The 21,392-nt window shown below is 53.1% G+C and overlaps 1 protein-coding gene across 3 annotated transcripts in view; it reads right to left on the reverse strand.

Moving 5' to 3' along the window:
• B3GAT1 (beta-1,3-glucuronyltransferase 1) overlaps window positions 1-6,097 on the reverse strand; it is a 32,913-nt gene extending 26,816 nt beyond the window's left edge. The window contains exons 1-2 of one of the 3 annotated variants that reach the window (XM_032167954.2): window positions 5,656-5,986; window positions 1,115-1,221 (exon numbers count right to left, since the gene is read on the reverse strand). The gene's annotated coding sequence lies outside the window, so the exon portion shown is untranslated. Of the gene's footprint in view, window positions 1-1,114; window positions 1,222-5,655 lie in introns of all 3 variants that reach the window. The other 2 variants (XM_032167953.2, XM_032167955.2) reach the window with 2 other exon arrangements.
• Window positions 6,098-21,392: the final 15,295 nt, after the last annotated feature.

The raw sequence follows: 21,392 nt of genomic DNA on the forward strand, positions 1-21,392 counted from the left end.
GGGTGTCAGAGCAGTGGTGACCTCCTTAGCTTGGGAAGACGCCCCCAAGGGGACCCCCCATCAGCCACGGGGACCCAGAGGGCTTCATGTCCGGGCTAGGTAGGCACCAGGCAGCCCCAAACCCAGGTCTGAAGCCACGGAGGGCCCGCCGATGGTCACCCGCCTGGTGAGGTCCTTTGGTGAGGGTGCGTGCACACACTCTGGCAGGCTAGCGATTCACGGGTTTCATTAGTTTGTATTTTTAATTTGCTGCCTGTGGCCTGAAGGAGCTGACCTTCCCCAGGGCTGTCAGGGATAGTTGAGGTTGGCTTTCCTGGACCCAGCCGTCTGAGGGAGAAGAGAGGAGGTGAGGGGCCCTGGGAGTCTCAGTGTTGTGCCCCAACCCCGGGGGAGGCAGCCCCCAGCCCCCACACATCTGCCTGCCAACAGTACCAACAATCTGCCCGGGAGGGCACTGAGGCACGCAGCCTCTGCCTTGTGTGAAATTGCTCTGTGGCCCGAGACAGGAGCAGGGCTGCTCTGGCTGTCTGTCCCCTCATCTGTGAAAAGAAGGGAGTAGCCCAGGGTTGCAGAATCCTACTTCTCGGAGAAGGCTGGCGGCCAGGTAGCCTGGGGTGTCCAGCTCCTGCCCCTCAGGCCCGCCCTCACCTTCCACCCCGGTGGTTTGGCAGGCAGGTTCCCTCCCTCTGGCCTCCGGCTCGGGTCGCTGTGTGGAAGTGATTTTTCCAGGTGAGGAAACGCTCATGCGGCCCTGCCCCTTGTCTTAGATGAGGAAACTGAGGCCCCACCAGTGTCTGTGGCACAGTGAGTTGCAGACGCAGCTGGGACCGGCACCCGGGGGGCTCCTGGCAGCACAGTTGGCCTCTGAGACCTGCAGGTTCTGCTCCCGCCACTTCCCTCCACTGAGCCCGCAGCAGCCTCTGGGCTCTCTTGCCCTCCAGACCAGGGAGGGGTGAACCCAGGCAGGGGCCCCTCACATCCCTTCCTCCATCCCTGCTCGGCATGGTGCTGGCTGGTGGCAGCTAACCATGCCTCCTTTGCTGCTCTTATTCTGAAAGTACGGGGGCTTAGCAGACGCTTTTTAGTGACAAAACAGAATTTCAGTTGCACTCACCTCCAAAAAGCGTCAGCCTCTCGATCTGGCTGCATCTGCATAAAGCGAGGATGCTTTTCTCATCTCATTCTAGCCCCCAGGGGTGTGTGGTCAGGAATAATCCCATCCTAGGGGAGGAGGTGGAGGCTCAGGAAGGGTCAGGAGGCAGCAAGGACTTGTGTTGATTGGGTGGGTGGGGGGGGGCGGCCTGGCAGAGTGGGCTTTTCAATAAGCCTTTAAGTGAATTGTTAAATAAATGAATAATAAAAACGGCTTTCTATTTTCAAATAAAAAAGCTCTTGCTATTGCATGCTCTGAGTGATTAGCATGATTAACTGTAATGACTCATTTCCTCCTCAGAAACATCCTATTACCCTCATTTTAAAAGCGAGAAGTCTGAGGCACAGAGAGGTTAAGCAACATCCTGGGGCCACACAGCTACTAAGTGGCAGAACTAGGATATGAATCCAGCCAGCAGGACCTTGCACTTAGCCACCCTGCCAAAACACCTGTTCAGGCTCAGGTCCACAACACTCTGTCCACTAGAACTTTCCGTGCTGGCGGGAACGTTCTGTATCTGTGCCGCCCAAGCTGGCAGCCTCTAGCCACATGTGGCTGCTGCGCACTTGAAATGTGGCTGGTGTGACTGAGGAGCTGCTCAGGGTGCTCAGGAGCTGCTCAGGATGCAGCCCCCCGTGCCCAGTGTTGGGCTCTAATAGTTTCTGAACAATGGCCAAATGAGTAGCCCAGAGTTCAACGAGAGACTCATGGCCTCAGAGGCCAGATTGCCCACCTGCCATAGACAGAGGAAGCAAGACGGGCAGAGGGGAAGGAGAGGACCCCGGCCCACACAGCCAGCCAGAAAGGACGGGCAGAGCCAGGCCTCCAACTACAGTGCCACTGGCACTCCCCACACCGCGCCTTCATGTCTCCACTCCCCCGTCCCTCTCGGCCTTCCTCCTGTGAGCAGAGAGCTGGCTCACATTTCCCACATATGAGAGGAGACAGCTCCTGCCATCCATGGCTCAGAAGACTGAGCCGTGGAATCCACAGCCCCCTGGGCAAGGTTAGTCCTCAAATCCAGTCAACTCTTGATCCAGACTCATACTCTCCACTTTCGGGCTTATCAGTGGCAAAGCCTTAATCCCTGCCAGGCACTTGGCGCGGAGGCTGCCTCCTGCCCTGCTGTCAGCTGGTGTGTGCGCAGGGAGCACAGACTCATTTTAATATTGGCTGGAGCTAAACCTCATTAGAAAAGTAAATTTGCTGTAGCTGCAAAAAAAAAAAAAAAAAAAAAAAGCAACCCACATAACCCTTCCAAAGCTAAACAGAAAACATTAGATTTGGATTTTTGGATTATTTGATGTTTCACGTTCCCAGCACCTGGTGCAGAGCCTCCAACACCGTCGGTGCTTGGTCAGTGTTGGTGCAAGTGAACTGAATTTTGGGGGCTCCCTGACCACCCTGTCACCTTTCAGCGTGGATAAGAAGGGCTCACAGATCTGAAATTTTTGTGTCACGATTTTTTTTTTAGACGACCATTTGCTGATAAATTGTTACATTTAACAATAATTAGACAAGAAAGTATTATTTTGTGTTTGGCAAAAGGACAAACTCTGAGCCAAGGCAGGCTCTGGGTTCTTTGGGTCGGGATAAGGAAGGGAGGGTCCAGCCCAGAGTCTGGAGGTGTGATGACTCAAGTGGGTGAGGAGGGAGGTGGGACAGCCTGCACCGATTCCAGTGGGATTGGCTCCAGGGCTGGCCTGACACTGCTACTCCAAATTCTAGAGCCATCCTCATCCTGGAAGAAAGGGGGTGAGGGTGTATAAAATAAACGATTAAATTAAAATTCATCTAGTATTTCTTCTAAAAACTGGTGGGATGACGGTTTCCCAATTTATAGACTGTCAGGAAGCCGGGGCTTAGAGAGCTCTGTTTTTTTCAAAGTCTACTTGGCTAGCCACAGATGGAGCTGAGACTGGACCTCAGACAGCCTGGCCAAGGGCCTGTCCCCACTGCACTTCTTCCATGTCCCCTGGCTAGTCTTCAGTAGGGTCCCCAAAGGTCTTTTTGCCTGGAGGTCTGGGGAGGGGGTGCATGACTTCTCTTCTTTTCCTGAGTGCCAGGTTTCCCCAGACCCCACATCCTTCCTCACTGCCCTGCATTCCAGGCCCAGGAGGGCTGGGGCAGGGGCCAGAAGATGGAGAGGAACCCTCAGCACTGCGAGATGCTCAGGGTCGAAGGGTGTCCCTGAAAGTCCCTGCAAGCTCTTGATGTGCTTGACCTGCAAGATGTGCTTGACCTCATAGCCTGTCCTCCCTCTGCCTTTGGGCTTGCGTCTAAAAGACCCTTACATTCATCAGAGCCACAGGAAAGACCTTCCTCAGTAGAATGTCCAGCTGCTCCAGTGGGGGGCCTCCTGCAGGGGTGGACAATTGCTGAGGTCGATGTAGGGGAACAGGGGGAGGACCCCAGCCCGCCCCAACTCACCACTCGGCCCGCCCTGACTTCTGCCTGTGGGCCTCCCTCTGCCGTCCGCCAGTGCGCCTCCGTGCCTTTGTCTCTGGTCTCACTGCCTCTTTCTCTGCCTGAGTCAGGCTCTCTCTCAGATTCCTCCTCCTCCTCAGCCCCTTCCTCTCCTCCTCTCCATTCTCATCAGAGAGGAACACTCATCCCTCTCTTCCAGACACAATGGAGCATCGTGCTCCTGTCCGCTCAGCCTTTCAGTCAGGGCATCCTCTTCCCCATCTCACACTCCCAGCTCCCGGCCTGCCTCATCACGCTGTGCTCCACAACTAGGAAAGTACATCTGACTTGGTCCCCTTATCCCTGAGAAACCACTAAGAGAACCTTCAGGTCTCCCCCGAAGCCTAAGCTGGGGAACTGGGCTTGCCCCAGGGCATCCTCCCGTGAAGCTCCTTGGCCTCTGCCACAGGCTCCAATCCTGCTGCTGGAGCTGATCCCCTCAGTGATTCACCTGCCCCCTGCTTCTGGCGGAACAGTGAGTACCTGCCCAGTCTGAAACCTACACACACATATTCAACACAGCACCTGCCAGCTTCCAGCTCACCTGGACCTGGAGTGATCCCCAAGCATCCTGGGGTCAGGCACAGAAACGGGAACAGCGAGCTCCTGGCTCCAGTGCTGAATGGGGCACAGATGCATTAACTCTCCCAGTCCCATTAACCTTAGCAAGTATTTCTCCTTCCATCAAAAGGGGAAGAGGGAAAATGTCTCTCAGCTCTGGAACCTTTGGCAGTGCTGGGCATGGACTGGGCAGAGTGAGAAGTCTGTTTGAAGACCCTGGGAAAGGGTCTTCACTCCACTGGAAGAAAGGGAAGGCTTGATGTTTGGTCCAGTAAGGCCATTAATGGTCACCAACTGAGCAGACTCTGGGAGGAAATGTCTCAATCTCTGTCGTGGCTACCAGCAGAGGTAGGGAGACATAATGACAGAAGACAAATCTTAGAAAACCCTAGAACAACAGTCCTATGCAGCCACATGCCCCACAGCCCTAGTAACTTAGGGAGTGATGTACCTCCCATTTCCACACAAACACATCTAGGCATTGCACAGTGCTAGGCCCTACGACGTCCGTACCCCAACATTCTCAACAGTGCATGCTACACAGCCCAAGCTCTAGGCCCCATTGGGCACCCCACCCACGCTGGTGCCCATGCACTGGGCTAGCAACTGTCAGGAAAGGTCCCCTTTCTATAGGTCTGGAGTCCTTCAGCTCCAGCTTCTACAAGAATCCATGCAGCTAGGCCTGGCTGGGGGAGGAAGGGGACAGGGAGGTGGGCCAAGGCTCCCCATGTGTGCATGTGGGGGTGGTTCTTGACATTAGCTGCTTGGTAAGGGGCTGTCACCTCCTTTCCCTGGCACTGTCGGACCCGGTGGCTTCCTTCCCTATTTCCTGCCTCAACTCTCAGCCTCCTTTTTCTGGAAGTTGTGTGCTCTGACTTTGGAGGGACTGGGACCTCAGACCTGAGCCCAGGCGCAGATGGGAGGGTGGTGAACTGGTCGCGCCTCCTTCCTCCTTGCTACACCGAAGGTCCCAAGGGCTCTGTGCCACCCTTGCAACCCCTGGGTCCCTCAGCATGCCCCGCAGAGCTCGGGCCCCCTCAAGAGAGTTAACTTGGCAGTGCCCAGGAGCCAGAGAGCGATCCAGAGAGGGCTGTTGGGCAGCAGGGGTGGGGAGGTGGGGGACGACTGACCCCTGACTCCTCATCCGGCCACCAGAAACCACCTGCTGAGGGGGCCAGGAACTGACGGCTGAGAGCCCGGGCCAATTGTTAGAACCTGCTGAGAACCAGCTCTTCCCCTAATCCCGGTCGACGAGGGCAGGTGGTGCCGGGTTTCGTTTCGCAGCCCCTCGGCAGCAGCGCCTCCCGGCCCGAGCTCGGTTCTCGGCCCCCTTTCCGGCTGCCCCCAGCGCGCGCGGCGCACACAGACACACACCCCAGCGCGCGCCCGGGAGGACATGGCGTGGGCACCGATGGGGACGCAGAAAGGGGCTCTGTGCGCGGCGGGGCACCCGCGGGGGCGCGGGGAGCACTGACCTGCGGCGACGAGTCCGGAGCGTCTCTGGTGCGGTCCATGGCGGGCGACGGCCCCTACGCCCCGGCCCCGGCGCCCCTAGACTGCTGCCCTGGGCGGCGTGCGGCTCCCTCCCCGGGGACTCTCGGGCTCCGGGCCCCCGGGGGCCACTTCATAGCCGCGGGGTCCGCGCACCCGCCCGCCCGCCCGCCCGCAGCCCCGCCCGGCCCCGCCGCCCCGGCCCGGCTCGTTCTGGGCTCAGCGAGGCGGCGGCCGAAGGCTGGGAGCGCGCGGGAGGGAGGGCGCGGGAGGGGGGCGGGAGCGGGGAGGGGAGCGGGGAGGGCGCCGCGGGGAGCAGGCGAGGGGGCGAGAAGGGCGAGCGGGGCGCGCGGCCACAGCCGAGCCGACCGGGCCGGCGCAGAGTCCCCCAGGTGGCGGCGGATGTGTCGGTGCCGCCGCTGCTCCGCCGGCGCCTCCCGCCCCGCCCCCACCCGCTCTCCGCCCCCGCCCCGCCCCCGCCCCGAGCCCGCGCCAGCGCCGGCGGGACCCGAGCTGCTCATGGTCGGTACCAACCTCGCCAGCCTAGGCGGGGGCGCGAGGAGGGAGGCCGGCGAGGGGACCCCCCCGGGGGTTGGTATCACCTCCCCTCCGCCCCCCACCCTCCCCCGGCACCGTCCCCCGCGGAGGCGGCTCCCGCTGCGGGCGCCGGAGCAGGGGGGGCGGGCAGGGGCCGAACGCACCCCCAGGTCTCGGCTCTCGAGAGTTAAAGCTCGGCCCCCGCCTGCACCCCCGTTCCACCCCGCCTCCATCCTGGCTGCTCCTGGCGCCCAGCTTGGCAGCCTCTCTCAAAGGGTGATTGTTTCCGGCCGGGCTGCTGCAGGAGGGTGGGGGGACGGCTCTCTGGGACCAGGAGGCCGAGCTGGGGAGCCGGTGGGGGATGCAGCTCCCTCCTTGGCTTCAGGCACCCCGGATGGGAGGTGGCTGGTGGGGGCGGACGGTGCCGTGCCAGGATGCGGGGTGCCGGTGTGGGGTGGTCGCGGGGGTCCTCAGGAGGCGGCCATAGGGCGGCCCCACCTGTGGGCTCTGCTGCGCCGTGGAAGGGCCCCTCGAGCTGCCGCGCGTCAGCCTCACCCCAACCTCCCCTAACGGGCCAGTGCACCGGGCATTCCAGAGAGAGGGCCTGGAGGCCTGCGTGGGCGGACAGGCGCGGGGAGGCCGGGGGCAGCGGGATCTCCAGGAATTTCCCGGGCCTCTGCCGCGGTGTGTTGGTGGGCGGGGGACGGAGGCCAGTGGGTGGGCGCGCTCTTGGACGTCTGTGGGTGCACTGGTAGGGTGGCTTGAAGCCCTCCATGGAGCTATATGTTCCAGGTACTCCTTCAGCTTGTCGGAGACTTTGAAGCCATCCTTGCACGCATTTTAGAGGTTGGCATCTCCCGGTGCTCTTGGACACCTGTATTCAGGCCACACCCGCTGTGTCCTCTTCACAGCCCCAGAAGGCCAACTCCCGTGGCGGGGTTCGCGGCGGGACCAGGGACTGTCGGTACTTTCTTTAGGGTCTCCCTCCTTCCCTGGAAACCAGTTCCAGCCCCACTGCTAGGCACTGCTTAACCAGAGCTGTGCCCCCGTACTATGGGCTGGGGCTGAGGACCACGGGCCTCTTTTCCTTCAGCTTTTCTGCCCTGTTAGGACCAAGCCGGGCCCTGCTCTCCCCACTGAGGATGTGCAGGTGGGGAGGGGGCAGAGGCTCCAGAATCAGCCACTTTGGTCAAGACCTTGAGCGGAGGAAGGCACCTCACCGTCCATATCATGCCACAGACATGTGAAAGTGTCCTTAATGACTATCCCTAGGGATAACTGCCCCTCCTTGTCATGCGCTCTTTCATTGTTGTGCTTAACAGCCCTCTTTGCCGGCAAGAAACTTCCTCTGAGTCTAACCTGAGTACCTCCTGCTGCAGTTCAGGAGCGTTTCTCCCTTCTCTTAACGCGTGGGATTCCAGCCAGCCCTGCTCCACCTGCTTCTGCCCCTATTACAACCCTCTCTTCTAGGCTCTGCTAAGAGGCCTTTCCTAAGTCTGTGTTGTCTGGTATTTTACTAGTCTCCATACTCTGCTTCTCCTTAGACTCCACACCAGCTGAAGGGAGGGGAAGGGCAGGTGCAGAAGCAGGATGGGCAGGGGCACCAGAGAGCACTGAGGAGGGGCCAGGCCATCCCGGAGGGCACGTTGCCTCCCTCCTCTGCTAAGCCAGCCAGCCGCAGTCACACAATCACCAAATGGGAGGACAGAAATGACCATGAAGACTGTCTCGTTCCAGACCCTCATTTTACCAACAGGGAAACACTCCCATGAGGGGTGAGCTCAAGAGAGCTCAGGGACATGGCGACGAGGAGGCCTGGGTTTCAGGCCAGTTCCGAAGGCGCTAGCAAAAGACTTCCCCTCAGGGCTAGTTTCAGTAATGAAACAGGGGGTTGGACTAAGTGGGCTGCGGTCCGACTGGTCCTGCTGGGCTGTGGCTCGGAGATGCTGTCTGCAGGGGTTCTCGGCTTTACCTCAGCATTCTGGCAGGAACAACTGTGATAATGAAGCTGCTTTCTAGGGACCTGTCTCGCGTCTTAGTCCCAGGCTCTGTTTACAGAATTTTTAATATTAATTTTTAGAGCCAATTTAAAACAATAATAGGAGATTAAAATTAGCATGATAAGGCTCAGTGAAGAGACAACAGCCTGCCATTCGTTTTGGTGGGAAGTTTTGGCAACATCCCAAGTGTATGGACACACACAAATGTACTGACATCTACGCAGGCACAAAACATGCACACAGAGGCAGCTACACATGCAAATTCACCCACATGAACACACACACACACACACACACTCTGAAATATGTCATGTGCACATATAAATGCTTGCACACGGATGTACCTGAAGCACCTGCACCCACACAGACACACGTGTACACATGCCATCCTCCCAGGTCAGCCACATTCCCACCCCTGTCTTCCTGCTTGGCCTCTGCAGGTCTGTGGAAATCCTTCCCTTCCATGTCTGGACTTGGTGCATCCCCACAGCTTGCCGCTTGCTGCAAACATCTGGAGCACCTCTAAGGTCTCCCTGAATGATTGATCTTCCCCTCCCCCTGCCTTCCCTGCCAGTAGTGAGCCCCTCTTCTCAGAGACCCCCAAAGCCTAGCACCAGCATGTTTAGTATGCAAAGCCCGGGTTTGTCCTCTGGGACAAACCGTTATGTGTTTATTGTGTAGTTAAGCAGGACGGGAGCCCTGCCCCCGCTCTGATCCTGGCCCACTTCCCATAATCTGAATCCCAGAAGAGTCCTGTAAAACCGTCATCTGCAATGCAAAACCCGCAAAACATCTGGGAGGGTCTGTAGGTTTTCTCCAAATCACCTGTGCCCTAATTTAATATGAATAACAATTAGTTTACTCTTATCAGTTAATTGTTCCCCTCGTGGGTTCTGTCTGCCCTGGCCGCTCTTTCAGCAGGAGTTTTGGTCTGCTCCAGACTCCTAATGATACTGCCTTTTCAGCCGAGCCGTCCTTCTTAGCTACCACCCAAGAGAAACAACGCAGCTGTGCTGCTTGCCGCCCTGGCCTGCGGGGCCCAGGCCCTCACCCCACCCATCTTAGCCAGTCTGATTGTTGGGAGCCATCCAATCTCCCCTTGCCTTCACCAGGAATCTATAGCAGTGATTTTGCTGATGTGAGTGGAAAGGTCCCAGTGGGATTCTTCAGTGAGGAGCCCCACCCCACACAGTGCCCGTCCTCTCCCGTCATTGCCCTGGCAAGGATGACAGCACATGCACACATGTGGGCTCACCAAGATGCCGCCAGAGAGCGAGGGGAGTGAGAGGAAGAAGAGCTGCCTTCTGCCTCGGCAGGCAGGGTGGGCTCCCCAGGGACACAGCCATGCTATCGGGCATGTCTGAAATGTTCCCACAGTGGCTCCTGGATGGATGTGTGTGGATGTGCTGTTTTGGGTGGTGGAGTTCACGGCCCAGATGGAGAAAGAGGAGGAGACCTTTTAACTCTTCCCTTTCATTAGGTTTCTGGTCTGAGCTTCGAATCTTGAACACCCTTGTTTGTCCATAAAAAATTGAAAATGGTCATGTGGTCAACAGGTTTCCCTCTGCCCTCCCCTCTTCTCAGAAGCCAGGTCGGCATCTTTCCTGAGCTGGTGCAAAAAGGCTGACTCCTGCTTCTCTCCAGTCTCTGCCTCCAGGGAAAGGGTGCAGTTACATGGCTTTAGAACACTTCGGTCATGTCATTTTGTTTTGCATCCTTTCCTCTGTGGCTGAGGGAGGGATGAGAGGTGATAGGAGCAGAGCCCTCAGACTTAGGGGAGCACCTCCGAGGCTAACCTGGGACTGTTCTTTGTCCTCTTGCAGAATTGAAAATAACCCAGATTGCCCTTTGACCTCCCCACTCTCCCCAAACTACTCTGCAGAGCCCACACCTCCAAAGTCTCACTGAAGCCTTTCCCAACCTGAGCTCTGTGTCTTGTGCTGTCTCCTGCAGCCCTCCTGACCCTCAGGCACCTCTGGCTGTGAACTGCTCTTCCTCTCAGTCCCATAGCACTTTATCCAGACACGTCTGGAGGCTCTTACCCATCTTTGCATGCTTTCCTGTGTTCAACTGATATTTACAGAGCTCCAGTCATATGCCAGGCACTGTGCTGGGCACCAGAGACATAGCAGTAAACAACAGCAATTAGGAGTGTTAACTTCAATTAGGCCATTTATATGTATGCACCAGGTTAGGTTCCAAGTCTTCATGCACGTTAGCTAATTTCATATGTAAGGTGTTATTTACAAGGTACTGTTGTGACAAGTTTCGATTATAGTTTCCATTTATAGGTCAGGAATCTGGGGCATAGTATTTAGGTAATTTAATTAAGGTCACATGCCTAGTAAGTGACATAGCCAGCATTTGAGGCAGGCAGCCTACTTCCAGGACTCAGGCTCAGCATCAGAGCACAACGCAGGGATTATATGCTAGTGTCCATAGATGGACAAATGCACAGAACAAACAGAGGTGGAGGAGATACAGGAAGGGAAGAAATAGGGTCAAGAGCTAGAGAGAGTCCTGGGAGGGCAAGATCAGGGAGAGGCTCTTTGAAGAGGCCATGTCTGAGCCAAAACCCGGGGGAATATGGGCCAAGCAAGGAGGACAGCAATAGGCGACCTGAGGGGTTTGCAGGAGGCTTGGTGCGCTTGAGGAACATGCACAGCAAGTGAGGCTGGAGAGTGGAGAGCAAGGAGAGAGCCATGGGGAGTCGAAAGGACACTCTCTGCTTGGAGTTTGAGGATTCGTGTGCATGAGTGACCTCCTGCACTAGCATCTTCTGGAGAGTAGCTGTTCAATAAATAAGATGGATGGAGTCGTCTAATTTCCTGCCCAAACTCCCCTCCACGGCTTGGGTGATGGGCAAACATCCTAGACCTTTGGGTATTAGTAGAGCGTCTGCAGAAAGGACTCCTTACCCTTTCCCTTTGGGATTTGGAAGAAAGAAAAAAGGTGCTAGGGGTCCTGCCGCATGGATGTGTTGATTCCATTCATTCATTCGTCCAAATTCTGAGCAACTCCTATGGCCAGGAATTTTGAGAGGTGTGGGAAAGACAGAAATGAAGGGCCAGCTCCTGCTTATGGTCCCATGGTTTTCTCCAGCCTGAGGTTTCAGTGTTTCACTTTTACTGTCTGCCCTTCCCCCTGTGCCTACCATGGATTTTTCTGCAGGGGAGAAGAGTTGGGCAGAAGGCTGAATTATTGAGGAGCCATACTGGGACCTGGGCAGGGGCTGCTGCAAATGCCAAAAACTGGGAGAGGCGGAGGGGTCTCCTGTGTGCAGCAGCCTTCGGAACCTTTTTGTGATCACCCAAGGGGTTGGGTTACAGTGGCTTTTCGGATGGAAGAGGAAGAGAAGACCATAGCACTTGTTGGTGAATTCAGACTTACAACAGTGGTTTTTGTTCAGGCACATTCTGAAAGAAAGGCTGCACACTGAAAGGTCTGAGAAGCATAATCCAACATATTGGAAGATCTTGCTCCTCCATTCGAAGATGACTCAGGCCAGTGACTTTCTTTTTGTTCCCCTGGAGCCAAGAGGGTGGCAGAGTTGGGAAGAAAGACGCGTGGAATTACTGGACATTGATGTCCTTTGCCCAATGTGCGTGTGGTCTGAACTATGTGTCAGAGAGCGAGGGGAGTGAGAGGAAGAAGAGCTGCCCTCTGTCTTCTTCCCCTCATGGGTTCTGTCTGCTGGGTTCTGTAGGAGTGTGGATGCCTTCGCCTGCAGGCTTCCTTCTAACTTGAGGGTGTAAGATTTTTAAATTCTGACTCTGCCATTGCCTCAGTTTCCTCCAGGGCGGAAGGGAGCCAGAACTCATGCCCACTGGTCATCTTCGCTGGTTTTGAGATGGCATCACCAAGCATGGATGCCATTGTGGGAGGGCAGAGTACAGCAGAGGAGAGGGACAGGCCCCACAGATCTGATGCCAGATAGGAAAAGAGAGAACTCACATCAAATACTTCCTGGCAGATTCCTGGCTGGTTGTGGGAAGCTGGCGGGACTGAAGAACAGTTCCCTGTTGGCCTTATGAGACAATCAAGAGTCTGGCAGGATTTCTGGGAAATGAGAAAGAGGAAATATGGACCTGTGAATAGAAAGCATGTTGAGTGTTAGGGACAAAGCTCCTCCCTCCTTAGATATTGAGAAAACGTGATGGAGCTAGGCCACTGGAAACCCTGGGCACTGCTCTCATCGAAACATGAAACGGTTGGTCCTTCACTGAGATCCCAAAGATCGAAGTCCTGGGCCTACTGCCCAGACAATCAGCTCCCAAGCCTCTGTGGCTGCACCCATGCCTGGAGCTGGAAAAACTGCTTTTTATCTGATTACGACTTCCTGGCTGAAAACACTCAGGGGCTCTGTAGGGAACTGGTGATCTGTCCTCCCATAGCCTAGTGATAGATTAAGGGTCTAGGGAGTTAGGGAGAGCTTTAATAGGGCCCCCTGGGTTTGAGCACACATCTGACAGTTCTAATTCTCCAGCTATGTTTTCTGCAAACGGATGGTCATTTTGGGCTTTCTGGTCTCTAATCCCTCATTCAGCAAAGCAAACACCCTAAATCCTCAATAATGCAGGTTTTACAGGCTCATATAGACATATCCATGTTTCAGCACCGAGGCCAGCTCCACTCATGAGCGGCATATGTTCCTGCATCTGGATGTAAGCGGTATCAGGACTCTGGAAGCTGAACTTGGGTTTGGCAGGAAGCCGTCGCATTGTGGAAGCCAGGTGACAGGTGACGTCTACACGGAGCCCTTTTCCAGGCCTTGTCATCGTGTTTCTTTGAAAGAGGCAGGACCTTCTTTAAAGTGACAGCTAGATAAGTCATGTGAGTGGAAACAGGGTGTTATTTGGGGAAGGACTGGAGAAGGTTAAGAGGACTCATGTTTCCAAGGAGGGGGCTGAGCTGGATCTGGGATGGCAAATCAGTTCTATCTTGGATGCAGATTTCAGTAAACTAGTTGTAGATGGGTGAAATGTACTGAAGCTACATCTGTGGTAAGCAGCACAGGGCACCATGACGAATTAGTGATGTCTGCCTTGAGTGGGTGGCAAGGTAATCACACACACACACACACACACACACACACACACACACACACACACACACACACACACACACACACACACACACACACACACACACACACACACAGAGAGAGAGTGAGTGAGCAGGGGGGCCATTTCTGGTTGCTAGGTGATATTTAAGATCCTTTTAATTTGTAGTATTATATATCTGTGAAAATCAATAGTTCTATATGTTCTCATCTTTCAGTTCCTCCATTTTTTGTTTGCTCACTTAACCACCATTTACTGGGTGCCTGCTAGATGCTTGTTACTGGGCAGTACATCTTACTTACCCTTGATGAGCTTACGGTCTAATAGGGAGAAGGGACGATGGAAGAGTTACAGTGCAGGGGGAGGAAGACAGTGTTCTGTGGGGCTGATGGCAAGTTCCTGGTGTAGAGAAGGTATGACGGAGTCCTGGTTCCTGGTCTTCAAATCAAGGTGCAGTTGTCTCTGTGTGGTGGTGGCCCAACTGGCAGAACTGAAAGCTGATTTCCATGAGTTAGTTCTGATGTGCAGTGAAGAGGTCCCTGGCTCCAGGCCACCAGTTGTTTGATAAACCTATGCAAGGCTTTGTTAAGTGACATTTGCCCGTTGATGTAGCTGGAACAATCACACAGTCCTCTCCTAGGCCTGGCCTGGTGTGGCCAGCCACAGACCACCTGGAGATGTCCACACTTGCTGGGTAGGAAGGCCCAGCAGAGCCTCAGTGTGAAACCACCTTGAGAGCTGCAGTGTTGTTTTGCCAGGGACTGGAATGTCTACACTCTAGACTAAGGATTAGGGGCAGGATGGGAGTGTCCCGGCAGTGAAAGCACCTGGGAAGACCACTAGAGATGCTTCTGGAGACCTAGTGTGGGTGACTTCTAGGAGTCTCCAGGAAAACTCACTTCTAATGACCTGTAAAACCACCATTATTGTAAGTCTCAGCAGATTGATTTGAGATAAACCAGGCTTGAGAAACCTTAGGCAGTGGGAAAGTAGATATTTTAACTTTACAACTGGACACATTGAGGCTCCCAGAGGAATGAAAGTGGCCGGGCCACATCTTAGGGCCTAGCCCTCCAGCTCCTTCCTCCACAGGCCTGAGAGCCAGGACATGGCAGCATCAGGGGGCCTCCCAAGGCTGACACTGAAACCCCATCCATTCAAGCCGGTGGTGAATGGTGAATCTCTCTGCCTCTTTTGAAGATCTCACAATTAAACAGGCAGAGGAATGTATTTCATAAAATATGCATATGTTTGCTTTGTACAAAAGCATTTTAATGTCTCTTAGCTCGTAGCCAAGATGAGCAACAGGAGGAACAATCTTTCACTGCACATGAAGATCAGCCACCAGGCAGTGGTGCCTTTGTGGAGGAATGTCCATTATCACCACCGTCATCCCCACCGCCATCCTCACCATCATCATTCTTACTTTTTATGGTCAGGGCATAGTTTCACTTCAGTTCCTTGGACGTTCAGACTGTGTCTTGTTCATTAGATTGGCTGCTTTGCCTGGCACAATGTCTGCCACGTGCCTGATGCCTAATGAACATCAGCTATTGTAAATGTTTATTAAAAGTCAATGAATTATGTTCTTTTTTGTCACGGAGTACAATCCCATGAGATGAGGAGCAGCAGGTGCCGTCATCTCCCAATCGCGTATAAGGAATCGGAGACAGACAGGTGTATTGTATACACTGGTGCACTCACAGGTGCATTGACACGGGCCCTGTCTTGTGGTCTGACTTGGTAGAGATATATTATCCTGCTCTGGTCACATTAGCCCCCAGCAGCAGAATCTGGTCCTTGTCCTCCCTTCCTCTCCCTCTGGTGCTGGCCTGGGTGCCTCTCCACTGTGCGGCTCCTGTGTTCTATCAGACCAACCTCACTCCCATGGATAATGGCCCTCACCAGTGCGAGAGCCAGAGGAGCAAATTCTTCATTATTGCATGGAGCTGACATGCAAGAACAATTGGACTAAATTGATTGTATTTTCCAAATCATCACCCGGCTTCTAATTCTATCTGTGAGATGGACTAATTTGAACGAGAATTCGCTTCTAAATTGAGAATCCAGGCCCTTGACCAGGAAGGGAGAAAGGGCCCTCCTGCAGTCCAAAAGGAATGAGGTTTCCAGCCCTGTAGTAGACGCAGAGGCCTTTTTTGGAAATGGTCTCTGTGTGACAAGGGAATAATGTCGTCCCTGCGGGGCCTGTCACTCTCCTCTGCCGTACTCTGCCCTCCCACAATGGCATCCATGCTTGGTGATGCCATCTCAAAACTAGCGAAGATGACCAGTGGGCATGAGTTCTGGCTCCCTTCCGCCCTGGAGGAAACTGAGGCAATGGCAGAGTCAGAATTTAAAAATCTTATACTCTCGCGTTAGAAGGAAGCCTGCAGGCGAAGGCATCCACACTCCTACAGAATACTCTGTTCTGTACGACGTCCTTGAAGAGTGGCCATTCTGCTTCTGCTTGAACTCGATGGCAGAGGTCCTTACTGCCTTCTAGACAACCCATCCCATGTTTGGTCTGCTCTTTTTGGTGAAAAGTTCTTTCTCTCTTTCAAAACTGAAACCTGCCTCCCTTTGACACTTTGGGCTGTGTCCTCTTGAGCAGTGCCTCTCAAACTGTAAAGCACTTAGGAATCTTCTGATTCTGACTAGAGTCTGAATAAAGTGTAGATTCTGATTCTGGAGGCCCCGGAGGCTGCATTTCTGAAGAGTGCTCGGGTCCACAAAGCTCACTTGGAGTGACCAAGGTTCCTGGGTGCCAGACAGGATTTAAGTGTGAAAGCAGCATCATGTCCACCTTTTGATTTCTCTTTACCAAGATAAGAGTTCTACATTCCATTAAGTTCATAGTAAAGAAGTCGTATAAATTCACTGGATGTCAATTCTGGGTGAAATCTTCTCCAGAAGGAATCTTGTCTGTAATTTGATTTATTTTACAGCAGAGGAAATGCAGGCCCAAGAAGTCCCAGAGAGTTGCCTAAGGTCATGAAGCTGGTAGAGCTGAGAATAGCTAGAGTTAGGGTTTGCTGACCTAGGATCTTCTCTTAAACAGTGCCACCTTTGGATATTGGAAGCAGGAGCAGCTGAAGGGAGAGTGATTGACTGCAGTCCCCCTGCTGCTGTGTGAGGCAGGAGCACAGCAGGGCGGTCCTCTCCTGCCAGGGAAACGGGGATGGAGTCAGACAGATGGGTGAGAGGAAGGGGAGAGTGGGATGCCCATGGGGAGCGGGACAGGGAAGATGCAAGGCTACTGGGGACTCCTGCTGAACAGGAAGAGTAAACGAAACTTCAGGGAGGAAAGTAGGGGTTGGATCCTTCACATGAATCAGAGGGGATGGGCAGCTATCCCTTCCATCCCCACAGTACTTGGCCCTTATCCCTGTCTACAACTGGCCCTGTGTGCAGAATTCCCTGCTGAGTTCCATATTTTCATACCTGCATACAATAAGCATCTTGAGGGCCATGTTTTGTTCACCACTGTTTCCCAAGCACCTAACCCAGGGCCTGGCATTCAGTAGGTACTTAATACATATTTGTTGAGTGCATGAGTGCCTAAATAAATCATTAGAAGTAGGCAGTCAAAATCCAGGACTGTAGAGCCTAATTAAGACAATCTGATTACTGTATACATAGCAAATACCTTAATGGGAAAATGTGGTAATTAGACCTGGGATAACCAAGACTTGGGTTTTGGATGTGCATGGTGAGGGAAGTCAAGGACTCAAGGGAAAGGCCTAGGTTTGTGCACTGGAGAAGGAGGGGAATAGTGGGAGGAATAATCAGATTCCCTAGGAAAACCCAGGGGTTCTGTTTTGGATGTTAAGTTTGATATGAATATTAGCTAATTCGGGGAAGATTCTAAGTAACAGTTGGATACAACTGGTCTCCCTGGACCCAGAGAAGCTACGGGAGGTGCTATGGGTGGGCTGAATCCCTCCCCACCGCCGAAGCTGAGAGAATGCTGCGGAGGCTACCAAGGGATAGAAGCAGAGTGGCTTCGTCCTGGAGTCCCTGTGGAGGGCGGGTGGCTTCCCACGAGGACTCACAGCAATCACAGTTTGCTGCTCCTCGAGGGAACTCAACAGCCTGCCAGGGCCCACAAGGTAAACGTGGGCCAACTAAGGAAAATAAAACACAGCTATGGGGACCTTCAGAAGCAGAGAGGAGAGCAGCTGGAACGCCAGAGTAGGTGGCTCTACTCGAGGACACAGAGAGCAAACTCTGACTATAGTGATTATGAAACTAGAGCACGAGGGAGGTTAAACCACAGCACAGTGAAGACTTTCTGGAAGACAAAGTCCTGCTTTCCAAGTTGGAAAATTCAGTAACTACGTTAAGGGAGATGGCAAGTACAGAGAAGTAAATCAGTGCCTTAGAAGATCACGTGGAAGACAAATCTCAAATATGCAGCAAAAATGAAGAGTTGGAAATTAGAAGGAGAAATAAGGTACTTGGAGGACAGATTCTGGAGGTTTCATATGTAAATAGTAGGCGTTCCAGAAGGAGAAAAGTGAACAGATGGAGAAGCAATAAATAAAGAAATAATACAGGAAAATCTTTTTGGGTTTGCCAAATACTTGTGTCTGAAGGTTGAGAAAGCTCACTGAGTTCTAGGTGAGACTGACATAAACATACCGCAGAGGCCCAGATTGGGAAATGCACAAAGCATGCCTTCATCCTCTCTGGTCTCCCTATATCCCGGAGATGAGTGTCTTTATCTAGGTATGTCAAAACTCTTAATACCGGCTGGAGAGGAGCTTGGGGAGAGGTTCCACGGGTCCCATCACTGGGGTGATGGGATGATGGGGGAGAGGAGGGGCTTCAGACCACAGGCTGCCAGGATTGACTGGATGCAGGTTGATATCCATCCATCTGTCCACAGAAACACACAAAAAGCCAAATCTCAGATGCACGTTGGAGAGGAAGATGTGTTAGGAGCCAGTGTCTCAGTTCAAGCTTAGACTCAGAGGACTGGGAGCCATGGGCTTATTCCAGACACCTGGGCCTCTTCAGCAGAGGACAAACTTGCTTCCAGGTGCATGGCTGCCAGTGGTCCTGAGTGGCCCAGTAACACATCACAGCACTGCGGGCAACCAGGTTTAAGATCTGAGCCAGGATGCCATGTGCCAGCCCATCGCGGTTAATGTGTCAGGACAGAGATGCCACAGCATCAGTTTGTGTCCTTCCTAATATCAAGGTGCCAGGCAGAGTTCTTCGAAACAAAATACGTGGGGACCACAACAAATTTATCAGACAGAGCAGGGCCTTTACCAAAAGCTGTAGTACTGCGGACATCCTGAGAGTGATGTAGCTGCTGACTACCCGGGATCGATGTGTTCCTGCAGCCCAGAATGATTAACGGTATTCAGGAGCAGGAGTGCAATGTTAACAGGGGACAGATAGAGTTAGGTGCTACAGTGAAAGGATCCCTTGGCTGGGCATTCAGAAGTATCACTGTGGTCTCTCCAGCAGGAAGACTTGGGTCGACCCAAGGGTGGCCTTCTGTTGTGCTTTTCACTGAGCTGAGAGCATCAGGGCAGGTCGGGTGAGTAAATGAATATCGACACGCAGTAGTGTGCAATCTGGCCACATAACACAAACTTGGAGAGCCTGACAGAACAGAGAGGTCATCTGGTCTACCACCCTCCTCCACCTCTTGGACTCACGTATAGGGGTCACAGGCATGTTGGCTAATGTACATATCAGCCCCTACAGTTTAGAAATCACTATCAAGAACATTATCCATTACATCCTTGCAATACTTCCATGAGAGAGTAGGGGTGGGGATTACTGTGCACCCATTTTATAGATAGGATAATTGGGAATTGAGAATCTTTTGCTGATAAAGGAAATAAGAAATTGTAAGGATCAGTGGGCCCCAGTTCTTCACTCCTCTGTGTGTTGATCCACATCCTTTGAGCCTGTGACTGACTGTGCAACTTCCTTTGGACATTGCATGGGTGGAAGTGACCACGAGCCTGTTCTAACATCAGGCCTCAAGGCCTCCTGGGTTTCCACATTGTCTTCCTCCACCTTTGCTGTGGGAAGAGTTGTTGTGCCCTCAGCCCGGGACCCAGAAAAAATACATGTGGAGCAGCCCCCAGCCTCCTGGCAATCCAGGGTCTACAGCTGGAAACTGAGCTGCCTCTGCTTCCCTGCTGATCTGTGAGAACAAACGACTGTTGTTTTACACTATTGAGAGTTTGCGAGTTTATTTTTGTTATGCAGAATTATTATAGCAATAGCTAACTGAGGCTCTTAGAGGCAACATGTCACCTCACCCCTTGTGTGCAAAGGAATCACCTGAGTTTCCTACTAAAACACTGACTCATTGGGCCCTAGTGGATTCTGATTGCTAACTCTGGAGAGGGATCTGGAATCCTATTTTGTGTTGCTCATATCTGTGGTTCTTTGAGGTTGTTTGCCTCCCACACTCAAGGGGAAGACCTATGTTATTTGTCTCACATTCACCAGTGGCTGGTGGGTATGTGGCGCACTTTCAAGAACAAGACATTTGGCAGTCAGAGTCCAAATATTTCCCCCTGTGGCCAGGCTGCAACAGGTGGAGAATGAGTGTGGTGGGTGATTGCGAGTGGGTATAGCCTGAGTATTGAAACTTGGGGCCCTCCTCTGTGTGCTGTGAATGGCATAGCTCTAATCTCACAGATTGTTCCAAGAACTTGGTTGATGCTGTTCTCTCAACTGCTTGCAGCTGCCGCTTCCTGGAGTGTGCCACCCCTCCCTGCACACACACACGCCCGCTCGCTCATGCATACACACACATGCAAGATGGCACTTTTCTTTCTGCAAAGATCAAATTGGCCTCCTTGTTGCCGGCTCAAAGCAGCTGTTTATTTGTTGTTTTCGTGTTTTCAACTGTTGTGATGAGGTTTGCTTCCTTCTCCTTTAACTGAATTACGTGTCATTTAGCTCTTCAGCGCAAGCCACAGATTGAGCTGGAACCTTCTGTCATGTGGGGCTTCAGATTTCTCCTCCTCCTACAACCCAATTAGACCAGCACAGCCATCAGGCACTGGGGCCCTGAGGCTCCTCACATGGTGTTTCTTTGGCTAGGACTGTTGTCCTCCCTCCTCCCTGGGAGCTCAGCTTTGCAGGGAGGACAAGGCAGGAAGCTGAGGTTGCTGACAGAAGCATATTCTCTCTCTCAAACTTGTCCTCAGACCCACAGTCTGTGGGTGGTGAGGAATTCAAGAACCTAGATCTGATTTGCCTTAGTTTATAGGTCCATTGGTGACATTGAGTTGGACCATGTTAGTGTTTAGTTGGGTAAGTGAGAAAGAGAATAGAAACAGGATTGCCAAAGACATGGTGAGGACACAGACATGGCTGGAGGCAGCGACATGGACCAAATGTTTTCAGAACCTTTCTTTTACGTCTTGGGACCCAAGTTCCATTAACACTAACTTGGAGGGGCCAGAGAAGCTAGCCATTGGCACGTGTTCATTTTCCTGCTGCTGAGCCCTGGACTTCACACCTGCCATTGCGTCCTGTTTCTGTCTCTCAGCAGGACTATACCTAGATCATCAGTTGGGTGAGGAGAAATCAATATTGCTTTTGTGAGTGATTGGCTTGCTGTGTGACCACTGGCAATCATTACCCCTCTGAGCTGGAATCTTTTTAACTCTGAAATGAGGTGGGTGGGCTGGATGAGCTAGGTCTAAGATTCTTGCTGCCTCTAAATGCCTGTGGTTTGCATGCATGGCTGTGTCTAAACTTAGTTACTTCTTAGTAATTCTGCAGTGAACTAGTTTAGCATCACTGTGATAAAGAACCTTGATCCTAAGGTAAATGAGGCATAGTGCTGGGCTTGATAACATTCAAAGGGAACTGGGCAGACTCTGGAACCAACATCCTTAGACCTCAGGTTTATTTGGCAGCTGGTGTGCCTGGGGACGGTGGGGTCGGGAGACTGAGAATTGCAGGAAGGTCATCAGGGCAGGTTTCAGCAGCAGAGAAGCTAGCCAGATGGATTGCCAATGCTGGGGAAAGTTGGGGTAGGCTAAAATCTTGGCAGGTGGGGACTGCTTGGTACAGAGGCACCCAGGAGAAGGTCAGCCTGGCAGGCAGCGGTTGCAGGAAGGCCAGGCAGCTGTG

Source organism: Hylobates moloch, unplaced genomic scaffold (genome assembly GCF_009828535.3).
Source record: "Hylobates moloch isolate HMO894 unplaced genomic scaffold, HMol_V3 SCAFFOLD_11, whole genome shotgun sequence".
Taxonomy (NCBI): domain Eukaryota; kingdom Metazoa; phylum Chordata; class Mammalia; order Primates; family Hylobatidae; genus Hylobates; species Hylobates moloch.